The sequence below is a fragment of the Callithrix jacchus genome, chromosome 15 (genome assembly GCF_049354715.1).
Source record: "Callithrix jacchus isolate 240 chromosome 15, calJac240_pri, whole genome shotgun sequence".
NCBI lineage: Eukaryota > Metazoa > Chordata > Mammalia > Primates > Cebidae > Callithrix > Callithrix jacchus.
In genome coordinates this window covers 95,765,530-95,791,092 of record NC_133516.1, presented here as the reverse complement: position 1 = coordinate 95,791,092, position 25,563 = coordinate 95,765,530, and the positions used below count along the sequence as shown (strand labels likewise).

General features: G+C 37.3%; 1 pseudogene; it reads right to left on the bottom strand.

Moving 5' to 3' along the window:
* Nucleotides 1–2,292: 2,292 nt before the first annotated feature.
* Nucleotides 2,293–24,496, bottom strand: LOC100402186 (DNA (cytosine-5)-methyltransferase 3A-like; annotated as a pseudogene).
* Nucleotides 24,497–25,563: the final 1,067 nt, after the last annotated feature.

The window sequence follows — 25,563 nt, the reverse complement described above, 5'->3', positions numbered from 1 at the left end:
TTAAAAATAATTATCAGTTTCTAAATCAGACCAGGTTTATGTAACTGAAACCTCCACCATAAATATGTTCTTAATATGTGAATACATGTTTTTGTTATAGTCTTTATAAGTATAAGATCTATTATAATGTCTTCCGATTGTTGATGGTTATAATAGAAAGACAATGAAATGTTAATTCTCTGATAATATACTATGGGCAGAAACATTGGAAAATGACAGAAATTTCAGGAAGACAAAGATATGGTACAGCTATTTAGAGACTCATCCATAAAAGGTAAGCAGACAAATTATGATAGAACATGGGCACTTACTCGTATATATGAGAGCAAAGTAATATGGAAACCCGGAAGGGAAGCAACTCATTGACAGCGCTTGATAGGATTTCTTATTCTGGTGCTTTGGTTTGACAGTATCTGCAACTCTGACCATCATGTAGATCAGTAGACACAAAAAATTTACTAGAAATCTGGTCTTCATTTTTGTATCATAGAGATTAAATTTTATCTAAACAGAGAACATAGATTATTGTATTTCAAGTCTCAGCTATTTTATTTGCATTTGCATTTAATTTGGTAGAAGGTTAAAGGGATATTTTTATGATATATTCTCATCAACATTGAAAATATGAATAGATTCATATATTTTTGAAAATGGAAATTGCTTCATAGGAGAATCTGTTCAGAACATGTTATGCTAGACACTCTGTCACATGTGCATATTTATCAGTATCTCTGTGGCCAGTTAATGGAGGGATTCTGAACACCATGCGAATAAGGTCAAAGTCATGGATTTGGCCTTCCTTCACTTTGTTACTTGGCTACCAGTAGATTTTTCCTTTCAGCTAGCCTTCGTGCAAATATCTGCATTTGCTCACAAAAGGTACTTTAAATAAATCAATGCAAATCTAGCAGCCGTACCTACACCTGGCTTTGGATAAAGTCACACAGATAAACTTGTTTGCAAACAAAATGGGATGAAAAGAATGTCCTACAAATGCTAAGTGTAAATATATATATATTTAAATCAGTTTGCAAGCCATTTGAGGAGATGGTGGTACATCTTACTCGCTGTGTCCCCTGCCCCCACTAATATAAGGTGATACACACCTCCATTTTTATAGACCTCTACTGTATAGAAGAATAGCTATAATATAATGGCCATTGTATTTTTTATTTTTTGCTGTTGAAAGAATGGCTATAAAACATTACAAATATTTGCATAGCAAATAAACTGGAAAACATAGTGATCATTTTAAAACTGACATTACTTGAGTACACATATGTAAACTCATTTACATAATTTTAAATATCAAAGTAGTCAGTTTGAAGAAATATAGTTGATTGAAAGTTTAAATCATATAGGGACTCTAAAAGAGAAAGAGACAATTGATTTCTCTTGAAGCGTGGCTTAAACTAAACACTTTTTAGTTACATGAAAGTATATGTTGTTTTATATTAGTGTGACGTGTGTGTGTGTGTGTGTGTATTTTGTATACATATGGCAGTATACAAATCTTGGTTCACATATTATATATATATTTTATATATAAAATATCTAAGTATATATATGTGTATAAATGTTTTATTTATAAATGCACACACACACACACACACACACACATATATATATATATAATTTTTTTTTTTTTGAGACAAGGTCTCACTCTGCTGCCCATGCTGGAATGCAGTGGCACAATCACAGCTCACTTCACATGGATCTCCTGGGCTAAGTGATTCTCCCACCTCGGTCTCCCACCTAGTAGTGACTATGTATACAAAAAACACCCAGGTAATTTTTTTTTGTATATATATATATATATTTTTTTTTTTTTTTCTTTGTAGAAATGAGATTTTGCCAGATTGCCCAGGCTACCATCCTATATTTTTATTGTAGCACATAGTATAATAGAAAAGCAAACCTAATTCATACTTGGGTTTTCTCTTTCTCACTTTTACTTTTTTTGGTATTTTCCTTTGTTAGGGTCTTTGACTTCATATTTCTACCTTCTCATCTTTAAACTGGAGATAATATATCTGAATAAAATGGAATGTTAGTGTTCTAGCTCTATTCTCAGACACTTATGCTTCAAAAATTATCTCACATTTTCTAATTTCAAACTGCCACTCATAACAATTTTTCTCCATGCCGCTAAACATTTTTCAGATATTTTGTCTATAAAACTAACAAAGAATATTCTCTGACGATGTGTCCCCTAGTTATCTAACTCTATTATTATGCTGCCACCATATAATTTTACTTCTTGAAAAAGTAATTTAGTTCATTCTTACAATTTTAATTCATATTTACACAGACTATTGGTGATCTTAGCAAGAGGTTTTTCTCTTTTGTTCTCTGTGTTTTTTTATTTGCTCCAGGTGGGGTTTTGACTGTCACTTTCCCACACTCTGCATTAGTTCTGATCCCACCACAAGGAGCCTTCGAATCAGCTAAAGTGGGAAATTGGGCCTGAAGGCTCCGTACCCTGCCATCTTGTCGAGGGAGTCTCCTTTCAGAAAAAAATCAACAGGTTATTACATGAGTCTGGATGAATCCCACTGTCAGCTGTCCACGGTCCCGACCACCTCATCGAATCCCCTTTTTGGCAGGGAGAAACGGGAGAACACAGCTCCCAGGTTCTCCTCCTTCACTTTGTGACAAACCAAGGGGAAGAGCCTATAGTGAGAACGCGCTACCTGCAAGCTATCTCCCTTCCTCCATCCTTGGTGAAACCCTTTGTGCAGAAGGCCACGTGGAAACTGATGTTTTTACTCATCCCGCTGTTTTTTTGTTTTTGTTTTTTTTTTTTTTTTTTTGAGACAGAGTTTCGCTCTTGTTACCCAGGCTGGAGTGCAATGGCGCGATCTCGGCTCATCGCAACCTCCGCCTCCTGGGTTCAGGCAATTCTGCTGCCTCAGCCTCCTGAGTAGCTGGGATTACAGGCACGCGCCACCGTGCCCAGCTAATTTTTTGTATTTTTAGTAGAGACGGGGTTTCACCATGTTGACCAGGATGGTCTCTATCTGTTGACCTCATGATCCACCCGCCTCGGCCTCCCAAAGTGCTGGGATTACAGGCTTGATCAAGCCACCGCGCCGGGCCTTATCCCGCTGTTTGAAAGCACCGTTATGAAATGGGTTGAACAGTAGTTAACAGTACCTTTTATATATATATAATATCTATTATATCTATAAACTACAAACAAGAGATAACAGCGGCTTCTAGAAACTGATTTTCTTCAAGGTTTCCTGTGTGGTAGGCACCTGAAATACTGTAGGAAAGTGTCCTGTTGTGGTGTTCTCGTCTCCCTGCTGCTAACTGGGTTCTGTTTTGCGACCAGGAATGGTGCGTGCAGGACAGCCTAGTGGTTGGGAGGGAATGCGGCCGCCTGAGTGTCTCTCTCTGTCCATCCCCTGCTTCTGCTCCTATCTGATCAGGCTTGAGACAAACAACAAAAAAGATAGATAGAAAAAAACCCCGCAATATATAGATTTCTATAGAATTTCCTTTTTGCCTCTCTCCCACCTTTCCTCTGCAAGGTATTGTGACTATTTTTTATTACTGATTTTTGTTGCAATAACCTTCTTGTTTCAGTCACAGCAAGAGACAACCCAAACAAACAGAAAACCCCTCTGAAAAGAGTAGAAAACAAAAGGTCTGATGCCAGGCAGGGAGAGGGGGAGGAGGGGAGGGAGAAAGAAGGGGGGAGCTTGGTTTTGTTTTTAAATAGGACTGAAAGATAACATTGAAAAATCAGGAGATGACGTCCAGTCCTTTTCGCAAGGCAATGCCCTCCGATATTTCCGTCTCTGTAGTTTTTGTTTTAACTTCCTTTTTTCTCTTCTGGGTGCTGATATTTCTCTCCAACCTCACGTTCTTGATGTTTTATTATGTTTTGTGTTTTTTGTTTGTTTAACTTCGTGTTGCTACCTCAGTTTTCCCCCATGTCCCTTACGCACACGCAAAATCCTCCTTCAGCGGAGCGAAGAGGTGGCGGATGATTGGCACGCTCCACGACGGGCCCCGCGGTCTCTGCCTCGCAAGCGGCTCACGTCGGAGGCTTCAGTGTAGTGGACAGGGAAACCAGATACCCAACTCCCGATGCATGCTTGGTTCTGCCGAATCTTCTGTCCTTTATGAACAACCCAGCCCTCAGATCGCCAACCACGTGCCAGGCACTGTGCTGATTTCCATAAGACGGAACCATGGTTTCCATCAGGGCACCATAAGACGTCCTCTTTCCCATTCCTGAAGACAAGGAAATGCTAGTCTTTGCCCTGCTTTATGGAGTTTGACCTCGTAGTAAAAGTCCTCACTCGTGGAGCTCCAGCTTGTCATTCATTCACAGGAGATGCCAACGGCCTGTTCACACCGGGAAGGCTACCCCAGAAGTAGCGGGCCCCCTGTGTGCAGTTGACATTTCTTTGACATCAAACATCACAGGTTGGACTTGAGAAATCGCGAGATGTCCCTCTTGTCACTAACACCTAAGGCCACCGCGTTCTTAAGGAGCCAGAAGCAGGGGCAGTCATCTCCCTCCTTGGTCCGCGCATCATGCAAGAGGAAGTAGAATTCAAAGAAGAGCCGGCCAGTGCCCTCGCAGAGGACTGCCCCGGTCACGAGATCGAATGGGCCCCACTCCTGGATACGCTTCTGTGACACTGTGGCCGTCCCCGACATACATGATGCTTCCCTGGTGCCGCACCATGCCCACCGTGTTGGAGAACTCGCACACCTCTGATGCAATGTAGCAGTCCACCTGGCTGCGCGAGGCCCTCAGCACCAGGAGCCCTGTAGCAATTCCGTCAAAGAGAGACAGCGCCCGAATGGGCGTCCTCTTCTTAGCTGGGACGGCTGGGTAAAACTCTGGAGGGTCAAATTCTTGGTGGTGGTTATTAGCGAAGAACATCAGGAGCCGGGAGGGCCAGTGGTCTCGGTGCCGCAGCAGCCCATAGGTGCCCTTGTGCCCACACATGTAGCAGTTCCAGGGGTCTTCCTTGACGGCCTGGGCAGCCCCCAGCCCCACCAAGAGGTCCACACACTCACCGCAAAAGCACCTGCCGCAGTTGCTGTTCCTGCACATGAGCACCTCGTGGCCCCACAGCAGATGGTGCAGTAAGACTGGTAGCCATCGTTGCGGTACTATTATGCACACTGCAGAAAGCACTTCTTGCAGTTTTGACACATTACCCCAAACGAAGAGGTGGTGTTCCAGGGTGACGTGGAGGCTCCCACAGGAGATGCAGATGTCCTCGATGTTCCTGCACTTCTGCCTCACCTCGGACACCAGCCTTTCTCTTGTGCACTCATCCATGATCTCCTTGACCTTGGGCTTCTCCATTGTGCTTTCCGGGGCTTTTTGGCTGGTGGAGATGGGGTGCAGGCAGCTGACTCAGGTTCCATCCACATGTCCATGTACACTTCTTTGTAGGGATTCTTCTCGTCTTCTGGTGGCCCCAGGCCCTTTTGGCTAAAGCCCTCCAGGGCCATTCATTCATCTGCTTGTTCTGCACCTCCCTGACATTGGCAGTGTCCCTCTCGTCACTGTAGTGGCAGGCCGGGAACAGCTTCCCAGCACGGTTGCTGGCCACCTACAGGACCTCGTAGTGGGAGCCACTTGCTAGGGTCCCTCACAATCTTATATTGGGTGCAATTAATAAAAAAAAAATTTACTTATCAGAGTCAAACTTGGTTGAAAGCATCCTGCTTTTAGAAATCTCTTTTGTATCTATGAGACAATGGTATTTTCAATCTCTTCTCTGTGAATACCCATTCCCGTCTTCTTTTGATACCAGGACATTCCTCAGAGCTCCTCAGAATTCTTTTGCTTCATTCTACAACCTGTTTCTAGGTAATCTTCCCATTCCTAATGGCTTCTAATGCTCAAAATAGGCATGTAGCTACCCATTTCAAATCCATTCAAGATTTTAGTCTTTCAAAAGGACACGTTCTAGAACTACTCATTGGACATCTCCACTTGGATTTCCAACAGGCAACAGAAATCCCTAAATCCTGCTCTTTCTTTTGAGGAAACTCTTCTATATCGATAACATAGTTTTTTCAGTCCTCACAAGGCCTGCTTACTCTTTTTATAAATTAATGATGTAATCAATCACTAAGTTTTACGATTTTACTGCTAAGATACCAGTTATAATTTGTGCCTTTCTGTTTCTATCACTAACTTATTTAACTATGCATTGATTTTTAGTTGTAGAAAGTATGCAATCTCCTTGTATATAATATTGTTCTTCCCTACGAAACCTACTTCCACAGTGTAGCTGTGAGTTATTCCCCAAACCAAACAGCTCTGTGTCACAACTCATCTGGGTAAGGCATCTCTCTATACAATTCCCAAGCAAAACCCACTTTCACATGGAGAAATCTTTTTTTTTTTACATTCTGCCCTAAAGAAATTAAAGACTGTGTGCCTTAGAAATAAAGGGGCTGATCAATAAGCAACTTGTAAAGTGGCGAATAGCTTGCATTATAGCTATCAACTGTGTCTGAAGTTTCAGTGTGATCATTGTCTTCTATTTAAGTATGTAACTGCTTTTAAGGATATGGCCTCTGGACTATATTACTGTGAATCTTTGACTCTTAACTTAGTCCTCTTATGACTTTGAAGAAGATAATTTAAATTCTGTGTCTCAGTTTCCTCATTTGCAAAAAAAAAAAAGTGTTAAAAAACCTTACATATTTCGTTTGGGCCATATCAATAATTATATATAATATATTTAAAACTCATCACTTTAAAAATGTCTGGAACATTGCATGTATTCAAAAATAATAACTAGTATTTTTAAGGGTGCTCTTTAAAGGACAGGTTTTGTTTATTATGGTTTTGTTTTGTTTCTCCTAAAAAATTATTTTCCCTGAATGTCTGCATGTACTTGATGCACTTGTGGGAAATAATCCCTAAACATCTGGTCACTTTTGATATCATTGAGTTGCCTTTTCAGTACCTTGCCTGACCTCTCCAAAATAAGAGTCAGAAATACTCTCAGCCTTATATGATGAAGGGCACATTGACAGTAAATCTTGACTAGTCTGAGGCAACTAGAATAAGCTCTTTGGCCTACCACTCCTACCACCATTGCAAGCCAGTGCTACAATAACTAAATTTTCAGAAACCTGAAGTATTTTACCTTTTCCAACCATGTGTGAATGAACCAGAATTTTTTTTTTTTTTTTTTGAGAGAGAGTCCTGCTTCGGCACCAGGCACCAGGCTGGAGTGCAATGGTACGATGTTGGCTTACTGCAACCTCCGTCCACTGGGTTCAAACAATTCTCCTGCCTCAGCCTCCTGAGTAGCTCGGACTACAGGCACACGCCACCACGCCTGGCTAATTTTTGTATTTTCAGTAGAAACGGTTTCACTGTGTTGGCCAGGATGGTCTTGATCTCTTAAACTCCTGATCTGCCCACCTAGGCCTCCCAAAGTGCTGGGATTACAGGCGTGAGCCACCGCACCCGGCCCCGAGCTTTTTAAATACTTAATTGCAAGCAAAATCCTCCACCTCCTATTTTTTTCTATCGGAATTCACTATAATTTGCCTGAACTAAATTTCAGGAAGAATAAGAATTTATCTCTTATAGTTTTTATTAACTTCTGTGCATCAGGTAAAAGGCCATGCATATACAGAATAAGCAGTCACCATCACTCTCCCTGGATTAGAAAGTGGTAGGTTTATATCAAATTGACATACTTCCTTAAATTTGTATTGGTTTCTGCTATCTTAGATCAAAGCCCAAATATCTTAGATTGGAATGTCATTTGTGATGTATCCTGACTATAATTTGCAGAATCACATATGTACCCTATGTTCTAGGTCTAACAAGCATTCACAAATCCTATAATGTACTGTAACAGGGTCAGCTGCAAGTTCTTGGCCTCCCTAAGCCAGAGAAAGGGAAAGGGGGGCCTCAGTGTCATGGTGAATGCTACAGTTCAGATAGAACTCCTGGACCCAAAAGTGTGCCGCAGCCGTTCATTAGGCAGAGTGAGGCTTGGGCTGCTGGAGCTTTTACCCCTGAGTTATTCCCTCCCCATTCTTCTTCTCATCCAATAAGAGGGGGTCCTTCAACCTTTCTCTGGATTAATTGCTCTTTGAATCCTTTACTTGATGGGTTACTGTTTTAAAACCCTGAGTCACAGAGGCCCCACCTCCAAAGGCCAGAGGTGGGAAAAGTTGTTGTCCTCAAGAAAGACCCTAAGTGCCAGAAGCTGGAAAACCAGAGACAAAGTCCTAGCTGGCCAGAGACGGAAGTCTTGTGCTTGGAACCAATACCCCAGCTGAACCCAGGAATTCCCTCTAACACAGTCCCTCAGTATCATGATTTTTCTTAGCACACGTCTTGCCTGCACCTTTTTTTTTTCTATCCCCTCCCTCTACCTTATTTACTAAAAACCTACTTATCCTTCAAAACACAGCTTGAAATTTACCTCCTCTGAAAAACTAAGAGTCTGTGTTCCTAGGTAGAGAACGATGCAGAAAGAGACCTCCTAAGCAAAACTGAGTGCTTCTTTTCTACAGCTTTACCTTTGTATGCACTTCTGTTATAATGCAGCTGATGACTTACCTACATATCTAGCTCCTTTTCTGCATTGAGAGGCACCTTAGGCCAAAGATTTGCTTAGTTTACTCTTTAACCCTGTGAACTCCAAATATCTGAGACAGATTTCAGTTAATTTAGAAAGTTTATTTTTCCAAGGTTGAGGATGCTGCCTATGACTCAGCCTCAGGGATTTCTGATGACATGTGCCCAAGGTGGTCGGGGCACAGCTTGGTTTATACATTTTGGGAGACATGAGACACTAATCAGTATATGTAAGATGTACATTGGTCCTGTCCAGAATAAAAAATGACAACTTGATTCAGGGAGGGGGCTTCCAGGTCACAGGTAGGTGGGAGATCAATGGTTGCATTCTTGTGAGTTTCTGATTAGCCTTTCCAAAATAGGCAATCAGATGTGCATCTATCTCAGTGAGCAGATGGATGACTTTGAATAGAATGGGAAGCAGGTATGCCCTAAACAGTTCTTAGCATGACTTTTCCCTTTAGCTTAGTGATTTTGAGGCCCCAAGGTTTATTTTCCATTCACAATCCTTAATGTTATACATGGAGTTGGCAAAGTAGGGACTAAGGAAATGATGCTCAATGGATATAAAATATGTGCCAAGAAATTATTAAGGCTCATAGAGTCATTTCATTTCAGAGCTTTCTGATGCTAATGTGACAAAACTCTCACTTTATAGTGTACTAACTGGTAGGGAGAGTTCTTTATTGTTGTGAGAGGTACTATTATTTAGCATTCTGGTTTCAGTGACACTTTGGAGAAGTTTTCTGGGATTTTTAAATTACTTGTCAAGCACTTACCTCAAGTTCAAAATTGGTAAAAGTGTAATAGTGATCAGCTACTTATCTTTTAAGTAGTTTTTAATATCTGACCATCGCCTCTACCAAAAAAGGAATATTAGTGTTCAGATGACAGATCACATGAGCTGAAACCAAGAACTTCCTCAGTGAAGTTTATGGCAGCATCATTGATTTATCTCTCTGTGTCTAGCAGCACATTAAAAACATGCACAGTGGCTTTAGTCGGGGTGCTACTAAACAAAGAACAAGGAATAGTAAATGTATTTAAACATAATCAATGTGATTAAAGTAAGTCTATATAGATTTTGCTTTGAATTTTTCTTTTCCTTTTTTTTTTTTTTGAGACGGAGTTTCACTCTTGTTACCCAGGCTGGAGTGCAATGGCATGATCTCGGCTCACCGCAACCTCCGCCTCCTGGGTTCAGGCAATTCTCCTGCCTCAGCCTCCTGAGTAGCTGGGATTACAGGCACGTGCCACCATGCCCAGCTAATTTTTTGTATTTTTATTAAATATGGGGATTATTTAACCTATCTTGATTCTGTTATCTCCTCTCATTTCATTTAAAAAGTAAATAATTACTTACATTTGTTTTGAAAGATTTTAGCCAAAATAAATTGAGATCATGTCTAGAAAATAACAAGTTTATTGTCTAAAACATACTAAATAATAGTTGATCATTAGTTTATATCCATTAAAATGCAGTAATTCTCCCTTATCCACAGTTTTAATTTCTAAAATTTTAATTACCCATGGTTAACCATGGTTCAAAAATATTGAATGGCAAATTCCAGAAATAAACAGTTCCTAAGTTTTAAATTGCATACTGCTCTGAGTAGCATAACAAAATCTCACACAATCCTGCTCCATCCTACCTGGGACATTAGCGAAATTGAACCTTGGGAGAGACAGGGCAGTTGAATGCTGCTGAGAACAGTATCAGGCCAAGACACAGGCAAGCCTGGTGCTCTAGTCCCACAGTAGTGGGACTTGGGCTTGGTTTTAGGGAGCATCCCATTTCCTTAGGCACATCACCACCTGCTTCTCCACCACTGCAGAGATTGTCCTGAGAACATGTTACTAAGGGCTGGTTAGGGACTGACAAGCAAATGGCAATAGGTATAGGTTGACCTGCTGGTCCTTAAGCATTTTGGTTTCCTAACTAACACCTTTTACACATTAAGCGCTCAGACTAGAGCAGTGTCTGGGTCTAACAAGCAGAGAGTCACAGGGTGACAGGATCACCCAATGAGAAGAAAGTGAATTAAGAGAAAGAGTTAAGCCAGTCTCAGGGAGTTAAGCCCCTCACCCCTCTTAAAATTAAGACAAAAAGAAAGTAAGCTCAGAGGTACAAGCAACTGGATAGCTAAGGAACTTGAGAGAGAGAAAGGAGAGAGAGAGAGAGAGAGAGAGAGAGAGAGAGAGAGAGAGAGAGAGAGAGAGAGAGCAATCCAAACAAACTATAGTAAAAGATACAGATCAAGAATTTTAAAATATGATAATTACCCTCTAAGAAATGAAAGGGTTTCTATTACCAGAAAAATGACCAATAAGGTATACTGAAAATTAATTTAACCACAAAATATACCAAAAAACTAAATAACATTTTTAAAAATCTTCTTCCCTCCCCACCATGGTTTGGTTTGCAACACATTTTTTTAAAAAAAATTCTAAGAGATGACATCAAAATATGTGCAGGTATTCAAAGATAAGCTACAATGAGGGGGATGTCTTATTTCTGGTATACTAGTCTTTCTGTTTAAAAGGACAGGAGGCAGAGGCTTGGGCCCAGGCTAGATGGGGAATCAGGTTTTAAAGCCCCATATAAGGCCAGAATCTCTTGTTACTAAACTTAAAAAAAAAAAAAAAAGTCATTATTTAAAAAGAGGGAGAATAGAGACTCCCATCTTGGTTCAGGGCAAGAGAAAAAAAAAAAAAAAGACTTTCCTCAGGAATTATAAATATATATCAACTCTTATAAGCAAATGCAACAATAAAGCCCAACAGTTTAATTTAAAACAGTCCTAGGCTGTTATTACCACCTAGCAAAGCAAATTTTATTTTGATCAAAATACACCAATGAAGTTCAATAGTATTTACTTGTAAGGCACAATTGGAAAACAATTTTATTCACATAGAATCCCATCTTATTCATGTTCACTTTATGTGTTCCTGTCTTGCTCCTGACTGTTCTCTACAAGACCTCATAAATTGTTTTTATCTGAAAGTAATCATTTAAATTATTCTATTATTTTAAACACAGAACAGTCTCAACCAAGAAAATAACTGTCCATTTAAGATTTTTAAAAAGCAATAGAAAACAAAACAAAACAAAGTATGAAAACTTAAGAAATCAGAGATCCAGGAAGGAATTTATAAATTAGGAATTTCTTTACAAATGTAGAGATTTGTAAAGAAATAATCATGGCTTTTTATCTCACTGCCCTATCTCTACCCCTGCATCTCACCCTGCCCAAATTTCCTAACATGAGGAGAATTGGTGAAAAAGGTAGGCCTGGTTGGGGTATTCTCTACATCATTGTCTAACATTTTTATGCTTCTCAATTATTACATTGCTTTGAACTCCTCCAGGATTAAATTGAAAGAAAAGAAGAGAAGAAGGCATGCAGAAAAGCTTTTCCTTGACTTTCACTAACCTAGAATTGATTTCTTCTAGCAATCAGCAATGTTAATTTTTTTTTTCTTATGGGCACATTCTCAGATAGCTGAAACATTTTCTCTTTATTTTAGAACCCCTCACCATCAGTTTTCTTGACATGGGCAAATTTATCACCCTGGAGAGTTGTTCAAAATTCTTTTCTGCGCTGAACTTCAAAAAGTACTTACCCATCCACTTGCTTCTGATATTCTTCCATCTCCTGTTGGACTCCTTAGGCATCATTTAATATACCCCAGGACCAGCTTCCAAGTGACCTATAGCTTCTCCACAGGAATCATGAATTTCACACCATACACTGCTGACGAGTAAAAGTACTTCTTTTTTTTTTTTTTTTTAGCCTCTTGGTTCTCCATGAGTTAGTTCTACATTTCTCCGGAGTAAAAGTACTTCTGAAATTCAACCCTATTTTAATATATTCATCTAACAAAAAGTTCCATACACATAACTCCATTCTGTGTATATTTCAGGAATAAATTGGAGGAGTATATGTATGGAGAACCAGCAAAAAGGACCTTAAAACTCTTATTATAAATGTATTTAATGGAATATATAGTCTTAGTGAAATAAAGAATCAGAGAAATGAAAACTTATAACATCAAATGAAAATTCTAGAATGGAAGAGAACAACGATTGAAATAAAAACTTCCCTGAATGGACATAATAGCAGAGTAGAGACGGCAGAAGAAAGAATTTGTGAATTTAAAATGAAGCCATAGAAACTATACAGTTTGATATAAGAGAGAAAAATGTTTCAAGAAAAATATGTGACCTGCTGAATCATGCTAAGAAAATGATGTAGAGAAAAAATAGAAATAAAATCACACATTATAAGCACATTATGGTCAAACTGTTAAAAACTGAAGCCAATGAAAAAATCCATAAAAGCAGTCAGAGAAAAATGACACATGCAGGGAAATAATGTACTCACAATTATTTCTATAGATTCAAGTTTCTATGTGGAATAATTTTTGTTCAGACTCACAAATTCCTTTTCATTTTGCTAGTAATGTAGGAGTGCTTTTTAACAAATTCTTTTAGCATTCAATTATGTGAAATTGTATTTTTTACACCACTGTTTTTGAAGGTATTTTCACCAGATATTGAATTCAGAGTTAACATTTTTCTCCCTCCTCCTCTCATTGTTTAGACAATATCAATATATTGTGTTCTAGTCTGTATTATTTCCGATTATAAAATTTATGTTAAAAGTGTAAAGCCCAAGAACAAACAGCCTTTAAAAAAATACTTAGAGGAACAAAACAAAGGATCTGATTTCAAGACTTATCATAAAGTTACCTTCATCAAGACTGTGCACAAATGGAAAAAAGATAGATGTATAGATCAACAGGATAGAAACAGAATCTCATATTAGTGTCATTTGAACAAATTATTCTGAAACTATAACTGCACCGGATGAATCTGGTTCAAGTTTAATGTAACAAAGTGTGAGTGGGTTTTCAGTTGCCATGGACCACCAGGTTGAAGGTCACTTGACCTGAGCCTGTCCAGATGAACCAACTCTGCAACCACAGGGGGAACCTAAGTGCTTGGTCCCAGGAGCAAGGACTGGATTAAGAAGTGCACAACTACATGGATGGATTCAGGATCCAGTCAGGTCGTGCCTCATGGCATCACCTCATTGTAAGATCCAATCAGATCACACCTCATTAAGTTATGAGTTATTTTATTAACTTATAAATAAACATACATTTTAATATATTTTTATGTTTACCATAATAAAATAACATGTTATTTTATTAACTTATAAAAGCATAATTTATATTTAAAAATAACCTATAAAAAAAAACAAAAAACAAAAAAACAAAAAAAAATAAAAAAAATAAAAATAACCTATATGTTATTTTATTAACTTATAAAACCCAAAACAAAACCTCACTCAGGGAAAAAGATTTGAGTTTTTTCTTTTGTCTCCTTGCCAGTTGACTCACAATAAAGCTTTTCTTTTCTCAAAAGCTGATGCTATGGTATTGGCCTCTATATACGACAGGCAGAAAGCTCACTGATTGCTCTGTAACAAAATTATTGCATATCCGTGGGAGAAGAAAAAGTATAATGTCATTGGCAAAGGCAATTTTTTTACATATAATATAGAAAGCATGAATCATAAAAGAAACAAATAATAATTTCTACTTTATCAAAACTAAAAACTGCTCTTTGAAAGATAACACTAAGAAAATAAAAAGACAAGGCGTACGCTGGGGAAAATATTTATAACAAACATATCAGGGAAAGGGCTTATATCTAAAATATATTTCTGACTTTTATAACTCAACCATCCACTATAAATAAAAAACACTGTGAACAAACACTTCAAGAAAAAGACAAACAACCAATTAACTGAATATTATTATTAAAAATGCAAATTTAAGTCATGATAATGAAATTTTACATCTACTTGCACGGTTCTAATTAAAAAGTAACTCTCAATTTCATTGTTATATTGACTAAGTTAGGTTTGATAGAAAATAATATAAACTTACATCATTTATATGGAGATCTAGAACAGGAAAAAGTAGTCTATGGTGATACATAATAATCAAATCCATGGGTGTCAGGAATAGAAAGTATTGCAGGGATTAACAGCAATGAACATGAGGGAATATGCTAAGGTAATTCTAATGTTTTCAAATATTTCAAAAAGCATGGTAACGACACAGGAGCATACATCAACATTGATCAAACTATCCTATTAAATTGTATGTATCTTACTGTATTTGTATCACACATAATGTATATTTTTGTGTCTATAGAGATATTAATATAGATTATTCAATAAGTCCAAAATTGAGGAAGATGCAAAGAAGTAAATAAAGAAAAAGTAAGATAGAAAGATAAAATCATAGGATAGAAATAATAAAAATATATCTGTCATAATAAGGAAAATTATGATTTCATTATTGATATGAAAATAATCTCTCTAGTTTTGAATAAATGTTATCTTACAGAATTTTTTAAGTACCACAGTGTGCATTTTATTAAAGATCCATCCAAAAAGATAGAAAACTGAAAGATTTAAAAAAATGGTGTCGAAATATATATGTGCAGAGCAAATACTAACATAATGCTAGGGCATCAAAGTAGTTGGTAATGATGAATTTAAGAATATGTAACAATTCAGAACTTCTGTGTCTAATCGTATAGATTCAAAAACCAAGAAAATAATAAATTTGATTCGAATTATAAGGAAAATTGGATAAAATTAACAATATATTTGGAGAATTTAACATTGTAGTGATGCTATATTAAGTAGTTAAAACCATCCATAAAGATAGAGAAGATTTGAACAACGTATTATCACACCTGAAATAATGAACATCTATAGATTTTTCTATCTAGCAATTGAACAATATTCATTTTTTTCAAGCTTGAGGCAATATTAATGATAATTTACCATATTCTAAGTCATAAAAATGTTAGCACATTAAAAATTTTATATTAGGCAGATAATATTCTATCAGCACAAATTTAATGTAAATAAAATGAATTTAATTTTCTTAATATAATTTTTAGATAAATAATATAAATTGCTTTACATATATTAAATAGCTTGAATCAGTTTATATCAACCTAAGTATGAAAATTAAAATATAAGTTAAAACCTTTGTTTTAGAAATTTAAAACAATTTCTATATTATTTTTAAATTACAGATAATATTATAAAAGAAATTTTAAAAATTTGTCTAATAAATAGCATACAATATGTTCATGAGTAAAACTGCAAAAGAGCTAAAAGAAATGAAGGTATATATTTGTGTTCATGTGGGATATTCTTCATTAATACACATATTACTTTTCTTAACTGACTTATAATTTAATACTTTCAATAAAATTTGAGGAAAATTCCAAAATAATTTTTTCTGGTCCTTGACACATTAATTCTAAAGTAACTATAGAACTAATAGAGGCCATAAAAGGGCCACAACATTTTGAAGCAAAATGTTAAGATTAGGTGGCCCTAGCTGATATAATCATTATAATGAAGCTAAATTAATAAAGACATAATGATAATGGCACAGGATTATCAGTGTCAAATGTTATATAGCAGATAGTTGGTATTGGGAGGGGATAGCAAATAGAAAAACCAAAAGAGGAAAATTGAATAAAAATGTATTGGCAAGGGCACACAAACATATGAAGACTCAATATATAAAAGCAGTGAGATGGATAGGAAACGATGATCTATTCAATATGGTACTGGGGCAATTACCAAGTCATATGGCACAATGACAAAGGATTTCCATTGCACACACACTCCATGTGAAAAGCACTTCTTTGTGAGAATTAATGTTATAAAGCATTTAAAAGAAAAAGAAAACAAAATACCATCAGAGACTATTACAAACACCCCTATGCACATAAACCAGTAACTTCTGTAAAACTATGCTGTCTGATAGAGTAGCCACTAGTCACATGGGACTATTGAGCACTGAAAATGCGGCTAGTCTGAATTTACATGTACTGTTAATATAAAATCTACACCAAAACTTGAAAATGTTGAATCAGAAAAACAAAAGAAAAAGTTAAGATATGTCATATGATTTTTTATAATGAACACTTGTTGAAATGGTAACATTTTTGGACAAAGAGTGTTAAAGAAAATACATATTTAAATTAATTTATTTTGTTTTTACTTTTTTAAAATATGGCTAATAAATGTTTTAAAATACTTTTGCGGCTTGCATTATATTTCTAATAGATGGTGTTACTCTAAGAGATTAGAATCTAATAACAGAGAGAAAACTGTCTCTGGAGATTGGATAATTGTATTTCCCATCCTTACTATGCTCTAAAAGTAGGTAGCAAAGGATTCTGAGTTATGAAAATTTAAGCATTTATGCAAACTTCTTGAGCAGTATCAAGTTCTTCGGCACTTTGTCATCTCTTTTGTTTGCTGTGTCTTATTTTAATGAATCTTTCAACGCCCTCAGAACATATTAAATCAATTTATTTTACATTATCTTGAAAAACAAATAATTTCATTACTTTGCTCTTCTACATGCAGAGTCAGACCCTGAAGGAATTTCACTATGATTGTTGTTATCAAAGTTGTTTAAAAACTATTTTTTAAAACAGTGAACTTATAACATAAGTGGGTTTTATGCATTGATGGTAGTGTCTTTAAATTCAAAGCCCAAGGTAATCTATTTCTTTCTTTCTTTTTTTTTTTTTTTTTTTTGAGACGGAGTTTTGCTCTTGTTACCCAGGCTGGAGTGCAATGGCGCGATCTCGGCTCACCGCAACCTCGTCCTCCTGGGTTCAGGCAATTCTCCTGCCTCCGCCTCCTGAGTAGCTGGGATTACAGGCACGCACCACCGTGCCCACCTAATTTTTTGTATTTTTAGTAGAGACGGGGTTTCACCATGTCGACCAGGATGCTCTCGATCTCTTGACCTCGTGATCCACCTGCCTCGGCCTCCCAAAGTGCTGGAATTACAGGCTTGAGCCACCGCGCCCGGCCCAAGGTAATCTATTTCTTCCATTCTTTCTAGTGTTTATTTAGCATAAGAAAAAATGAACAGATGCTAAGGGTTAACATCCCTGTTTTCTTTGGAAATAGTGTGGCTGGTAATCAGTGCTGAGAGACTCATTGGCATGTTCTGCTATACAACTAAGGGTTGGCTGGGGAAGGATGCCGATTATTTAGCACCAGTGTTTGACAGAAAGCTTGTGTTTACAGTGTGAAAAGGTGCAAGCATCTAGAAAAATGCATGTTCAGATGTTACAAAGTATCTTCAGGGAAGGATCTCTGCCAGAGCAGGTTCTAACTGTTGGAACTGGCTTTCATGTGAACACAATCAATTGGGGTCTGCTGGCATCTCCATCACATGCCGTCACATGGCGAGGCATAAATGAAGGCTGCAGTTGGAACTACATAGGCTGACGTAACTCTGTTGTGCCAGGAAGCATGGGACAACTATTGCTGTTTGTCATTGCCTTAGAACAAAGCAAAGGCTGACTTCAGTTAAAAAATGGGGACAGGGATTGCTTTAGGAAGAACAAAATTATCTGTAATGTTAATTCATTTTATAATCAAGCCCCAACCTATTTATGCATGGTTAATTTCTCTCTCCATTAGATTTTGATCTTCCTGAAGGAAGAGATTTTTGTCTGTTTTCTTTAGTTTTAACTCGAGTTGTATAATAAGGCCTAGCATTATAACAGATTCTCCATAAGTATCCGTTACATCCAAACTGTCTACCATTGTTTTGAAACTTGCTTTCCCTTCCTTGTATATATTTCTGGCTTCCCAAATGGTACCTATATGGCCTTCCACAATTTTCCTTGATGTCTAATAATTAAAAATCAATTAACTATTTGTATCGTCAGAGTTTCTCTTAGAGCCACTCTAAACCTTCTTTGATGTTTGATTTAATTTCGAAATGACCAGTTGTCTGATCCATCTGTTTACCATTACCATGGTAAAATTCTTGTGTACACTAGAAAACTGGGCGCCATATGTCTCACCATATGTTGACTATAGAGGAAGATTATTTAAAACGGGCCAATTCTGCATTTAATAGAAGATTAGTTTTTGTTTTTTGGTCTTCAAGATAATAATACTCTGAGTTTCTAATGTGTAAGTTTTAATTTGTATTATAAGGGGCAGGCCTACTGTTTGGGAGGTTTACTAAAAAAGAAAATTATGTAGGTTTTGTGGGTTTACTTTTGCATTGCTGTGGCCACTGGAGGAGTAATTAAGCAGGGAGATAGGAAAGCATTGCTCCAGGAAACCTATTTATGAGTCTGGTAATTCTGCATTTTATAGTGTGCAAGGAATGATTTCAGTAAAATATATGAAACAGAATTGATGTTTTCTAAAGTCAGAATGCCTTTTATGAATGAAATTTTAAGTAGATACTTTGTGATATTTCCTTTAAACCCTCCAGGCTAGTGGGTTTTTTTGAAGTATTTTTATGTGTCTTGTAAGAACTCTCTGCTTATTGAAATTAATTTAGCAAATAATTTCTAGCCCAACCGTGTAGCAGGAACCATGACATATTTATTCAAAGAGTAACAGGTCATAAGATCCCTGTCCTGCAATATCTCATTCTGAAGTAGGAAAGGCTAAAGCACACATGCAACATAGACCTACAGACAAAGCACTAGAGGAAATGCTGACTTCCTGATATGGTTTGGCTGTGTCCCCAACCAAAATCTCCTCTTGAATTGTAATCCCCATGTGTCAGGGGTGGGACCAGGTGGAGGTAATTGGATCATGTCAGCAGGTTCCCCATGCTGTTCTCGTGATAAGGAGTCAGTTCTCATGAATTCTGATGGTTCTGTAAGTGTCTGGCATTTTCCTGCTTGCCCTCACTCTGTCCTGCCACCCTGTGAAGAAGATGCCTCCTTCTCCTTTTCCACCAGGATTGTAAGTTTCCCGAGACCTGCCTAACAATGTGAAACAGTGAGTCTTCCTAAACTTTTTTTTTTTAATAAATTACCCAGTCCTGGATATTTCTTCACAGCTGTGTGAGAATAGCCTAATACGCTTCCTGTAGGAACAAATGGCCATGGGCACACAGAAGAAGACACATCTTTATCAGGTGTGCTTTACAGACATGGCAATCTTTAATATGAGCATTGAAACATAGATGCTTTTATTTCCTTGGGTAATCTGGAGGTGGGGGTGAGGTTACTGGCACAGAACATACAACATAAGCAAAACAAATGAAAAAAAGATGTGATGAGTGTAGCCATACCCTTAGTCTAGCCATGACTAGTGTATAAATCCAGAAGGCATATTCCAATTGTAGTCTATGTAAAGGAATGTGCCTTGTGTAGCTCCAAAGGATACCATTCACATCACCTACCATATGAATGTACATACTGGAGGTGGGAAACACAGTGGCATAGTGTTCAGCCAACTTTAAGTAGTCTAGTCATTTGGAATTACTTGAAGAAAAGTTGTGGGAAGTGAGTCCATACAAACCTACAGTCAGAAATTGACAAGATTTAGAGCTAGGGATAAGTAATTTATGAGCAAAGGAGGAAATTAGATCATTACAATAAAATATGGATAACTATGCTTTCCTTTGAAATTTGTAATTCAAAAATGAAAATTGAAATTTGAGAGTACTTTTATTGTTTGTTCACCATCTATTCACCATTGAGCACTAATAAATATCTTAGCACTTAACACAAATACAACTGCAAATACCTGTAACTATTTGTAGGACTATCTGATCATGTAGTCTATGGGCTATTATAAAAGTGAAAGTTTAAGATTCTGTGTGAAAACACCGGGACAAATAGAGTACAAGCAAAAAGATACAGGACTTCTTTTGAGTACTGTGATGTGAATTAAGAGATATAACAATATCACCTAAGACAAGGCAGGCATTTTTGATTCATTAGTTCAAATACGTCTGTTTGTATCCAAGCACTTCTTTTCCCCCTTGCTCCATGCCTATTTTCACTGAATTGGATATTCCTTAGCTTCCTTCTAATAACAGGATAAGTGACATTCATCTCTTCAAGGGAAAATAGCAATTTTTAAAGTAGCAAATACAATCCTGTTTAAAGTGGAACTCTGAGGTGTTACTTATATAGTCACAGGCAGACTCTAAGTATGTAACAGCTGTCTGGTTGCTTCTCAAATTGGTTGTGTGTTTGAAGCACTGCTTGGATATTGGTCTGCCCTTGCCTCAGATGAATCATTCTCCTAATGGACTATCAAGTACTTTGATAAATCCATCAGTAATGCAGACCCTGGCTCCTGTACTTTCCTGAAATGCCTTCAAACCAATTTGGTAAATTACACCAGATGTGAGAGTTAGATGGTATGTCAGGAAAGATCAAGCTTTTTGGTAAAATGTCATTTCTTTGAAAGACTTGTATTCCCTCTTGATAGTCTTTTGAAAGGGGAAGTATACCATTATTACATATTTTATCAGTTCACAGAAACATATAGCATTCAAAAAGGTAAAGAACACATAGAACTGGATAAATATATTCTTGACCTGTAAGTTTCTTAAGCATTATATTTTTCCTGCATAATATTAATCTGACATAAACAGGTGAGTTTATACACAGCTATAGTAAAAGTAGAAAGAATAATAGTGCATCTTCTGGAGTATTAGCTTGTATTTTCTGAACATTATTAAAATAAGTATTATTTTTCTGTAGCTTTGCATTATGCTATGCTATCTGTACTAAACTTAATATCAAAAGCAAAATATGTTTGTGCTTACTAGAGATTCCGTAGCGTTTTACCTGCTAAAAGGACACTCTCTAAGGACTATTTATTTATTTATTTGAGATGGAGCTTCGCTCTTGTTACCCAGACTGGAGTGCAATGGCGCAATCTTGGCTCACCGCAACCTCTGACTCCTGGGTTCAGGCAATTCTCCTGCTTCAGCCTCCTGAGTAGCTGGGATTACACGCACGTGCCACTATGCCCAGCTAATTTTTTGTATTTTTAGTAGAGACAGAGTTTCACCATGTTGACCAGGATGGTCTCGATCTCTTGACCTCGTGATCCACCCACCTCGGCCTCCCAAAGTGCTGGGATTACAGGAGTGAGCCACCACGCCTGGCCTTCTAAGGACTATTTATTAATCTTGAGATACTACTTTCAAATACTTTGAAATATTTGCTAGGTGGTGCATGTTTCTTATTACAAAAGCAATATATGTTTAGGGAAAGAAAAGTTTGGGAATGCAGAGAAAGGGTAATACATTTAATATTTAACTTATAAAGGATTTTAATAATAAGTATAATAAGTATTCTTAAAAAATCAGAATTTGAAGAATAACTAGAATTTCTTTAATAAATCTGGTAGTAAGGAATTAAATGAAATGTTAAAAGCAATAATTGCCAAAATGCTCTGTCTCCTCAGCTCCTCTATTAGGAGCCTACCGCCATTTCCATGTGGAAGAAAGCACGCTAAGGAATAATTTGGCTTTCTGAGATCTGTGTCAACGTTAGCAATTTACCTTATTATACCCATTATGTTTTGCATAAAGTTTTATTTTATTTACCACAAGGAAATTTAAAGCAACCTTTGGTTTGTTCTCATTATTTTTGCAGAGGAAAATAAAACTAAACTCCATTTTATCTTATCTGAACAAAAATAACCATTAAGGTAGATATCGTTGAAGATGAAAGCAGTAACTTTGAGGATCATTTTTGAACGTTTTTGACAGAATATTTTAAAATAGCCAAGCACAGCATCAGTTGTCTTCTTTAAGCCTTCAACTAGAGAAATATCCTCATATCCAAGATAGCTTCATCTACAATGTCTTACTATACATCTCAGATTTGGGTCTGCAGCCCTCATCTGAATGGAGAGGACAGTTAGTCAGGGGGTTTAATTTGAAATAGCTTTTCATAGTTTGTGGGAAAGGTCGGTGTGATAGCCATAATACGAACAACTAGAAGAAAACAGCAAGCAACTGTATGAGCACTGTCTGACCCACTACCCTAAAGGTACACCTTGAGACACTAAAGGAAGATTTTACTTCTGTTTTACAAACTTTATCCAATTCAGTCATTTACAAACGTGGAGGCAACTAACATCAACAATCGATTTAACTAAGTTAGATGATAGATTTAAGTAAGTTAGATTTAATTAAGTTGGAACAATCATAACCAAATTAGAAAGCCAACTTGATAAGCTTCTCAGGTGGCATCTCATTCTTACTGCTCCACTTTAAGTATGATGAAAATGCTAAGTACTCATTCAATAACTTGTGAAAATAATCAATTATGCAAAAATTATCACTGAAACCATATGGTCATTAAATATAATGTTTTAGGCCGGGCGCAGTGGCTCAAGCCTGTAACCCCAGCACTTTGAGAGGCCGAGGCGGGTGGATCATGAGGTCAAGAGATCAAGACCATCCTGGTCAACTTGGTGAAATCCCATCTCTACTAAAAATACAAAAAATTAGCTGGGCATGGTGGCACGTGCCTGTATGGTGGCATGGTGGCTACTCAGGAGGCTGAGGCAGGAGAATTGCTTGAACCCAGGAGGTGGAGGTTGTGGTGAGCTGAGATTGCGCCATTGCACTCCAGCCTGGGTAACAAGAGCGAAACTCCATCTTAAAAATAAATAAATAAATAAACATATAAATAAATAAATAAATATATATATATATAATGTTTTAAAGCTGTATTTTTTTATGGATTGCTAAGACATTATATTGAGTTAAGCACACAGACACTGGAGTCAAGAATGTTAATTCTTAAACTTTAGCTCTGTCTCATAAAAGCTTTGCAACCTTAAGCAAGTTACTGAACACCTCATTGCTGGGCATTTTATTTTCTTCATCTGTTCAAGGAGGTAGATAATGGTAATTATCATAATGTTGTGACAATTTCATGAGTCAACATATATTTTATTAAATTAAAAATCAAGACACAAAATAGTATGCGGAGTAGTATGCTTTCATTAGTCTAAATGGGATGTACATGTATGCTGGTGTATGTACATTTTTTCTGTAATGATATACTGAAGTTTTCTAACACCTATAAAGAATGGTCCTGAGAAAATGGTTTGAATGGTGAGATAAAATTTATGTTTGTTTTTAGGCATTTATATACAGATTTATTTTTAATTATATGCTGTATTAGTTTATTTTAATACTTCTATGAAGTAATTACCAGGGCTGCGTAATTTATAAAGAAAAAGAGGTCAAAAGGACTCAGTCCCACATAGCTGGGGAGACCTCACAATCACGGTAGAAGAGAGGCAAAGGCAAGACAGTGTGTGCGGGGGAACTGCCCTTTATAAAACCATCAGATCTTGTGAGATTTATTCACTATCACAAGAACAACACAGGAAAAAAACACCCTTGTGATTCAATTACCTCCCACTGGGTCCCTCCCACAACATGTGGAGATCATGCAAGTCACAATTCAAGACGAGATTTTGGTGTGGACACAGCCAAACCATATAATTTGGCTCCTGGCCCCTCCACAATCTCATGTCCTTACATTTCAAAACCAATCATGCCTTCCCAACAGTCCCCGAAAGTCTTAACTCATTTTAGCATTAACTCAAAATTCCACACTCCAATGTCTCATCTAAGACAAGTGTCTTCTGCCTATAAGCCTGTAAAGTCAAAAGCAAGTTAGTTAATTCCTAGATACAAAGGGCTAGCTACTTCCTAGATACAGCCATTGGGTAAATACACTCATTCCAAATGGGAGAAATTGCCCAAAACGAAGGGGCTACAGGCCCCATGCAAGGCTGAAATCCAGTAGGGCAGTCAAATCTTAAAGCTCCAAATGATCTCCCTTTGACCCCATGTCTCACATCCAGGGTACAATGATGCAAGTGGGGGGTTCCCATGGTCTGGGACAACTTTGCTCCTGCGGCTTTGTAGGGTATAGCTCCCCTGCTGGCTGCTTTCACAGCTGGTGTGGAGTGTCTGTGGCTTTTCCAGGTGCATGACTTTTTCCCGGTTCATATTTCCCATTCCCCCATTGTCTTGGCAATTAATATTTGGATCCTTGTTACTTGTGCAAATTTCTGCAGTGGACTTGAATTTTTCTTCTCAGAAAATGGGATTTTCTTTTCTATCACATTGTTAACCTGCATATTTTCCAAACTTTTATCCTCTGCTTTCTTTTTAAATGTAAGTTCTAATTACAAACCATATCTTTGTGAATGAATAAAACTGAATTCTTTTAAGAGCACCCAAGTCCCGTCTCCTACACTTTACTGCTTAGAAATTTCTTCCACCAGATGCCCTAAATCATTTCTCGCCTGTTCGAAGTTCTACAGATTTGTACGGAAGGGACAAAATCTTACCAGTCTCTTTGCCAAAACATAGCAAGAATCACCATTGTTCCAGTTCCCAACAAGTTCTTCATCTCCATCTGAGACCACATCTTTAGTCCAAATCACTACCATCATTGTGGTCAAAGCCATTAAACAAGTATCTAGGAAGCTCCAAAGTTTCCTACATGTTTCTATCTTCTTTTTGAGACCTCTAAACTGTCTCAACCTCTGCCTGTTACCCAGTTCCAAAGTTGCTGCCGTATTTTTAGGTATCTTTACAGCAGAGCCCCACTACCCAGTACCAATTTGCTTTGTTAGTCCATTCTTACACTGCTATTGAAGACATTCCCAAGACTGTGTCATTTATAAAGAGAAAGAGATTGAATAAATTAACAGTTACACATGGCCGGGGAGGCCTCACAATCATGGTGGAAGGCAAAGGAGGAGCAAAGGCATGTCTAAGATGGAGGAGCAAAGGCATATCTTAGATGGAGACAGACAAGAGAAGAATGAGAAAAAGTGCCTTATAAACCATCAGATCCTATGAGACTTATCCACGATCACAAAAAACAGCAAGGGAGAAATCTGGTGCTGCCATGATTCAATTATCTCTCACCAGGTCCCTCCCAGGACACATGGGAATTATGGGAGCTGCAATTCAAGACAAGATTTGGGTGGGTACACAGCCAAATAATATTTTCTTTTTAATTTTTACATAAATAAGTGCATTTAGAATAATAAATAGCTTTGTAGTTTTCCTAT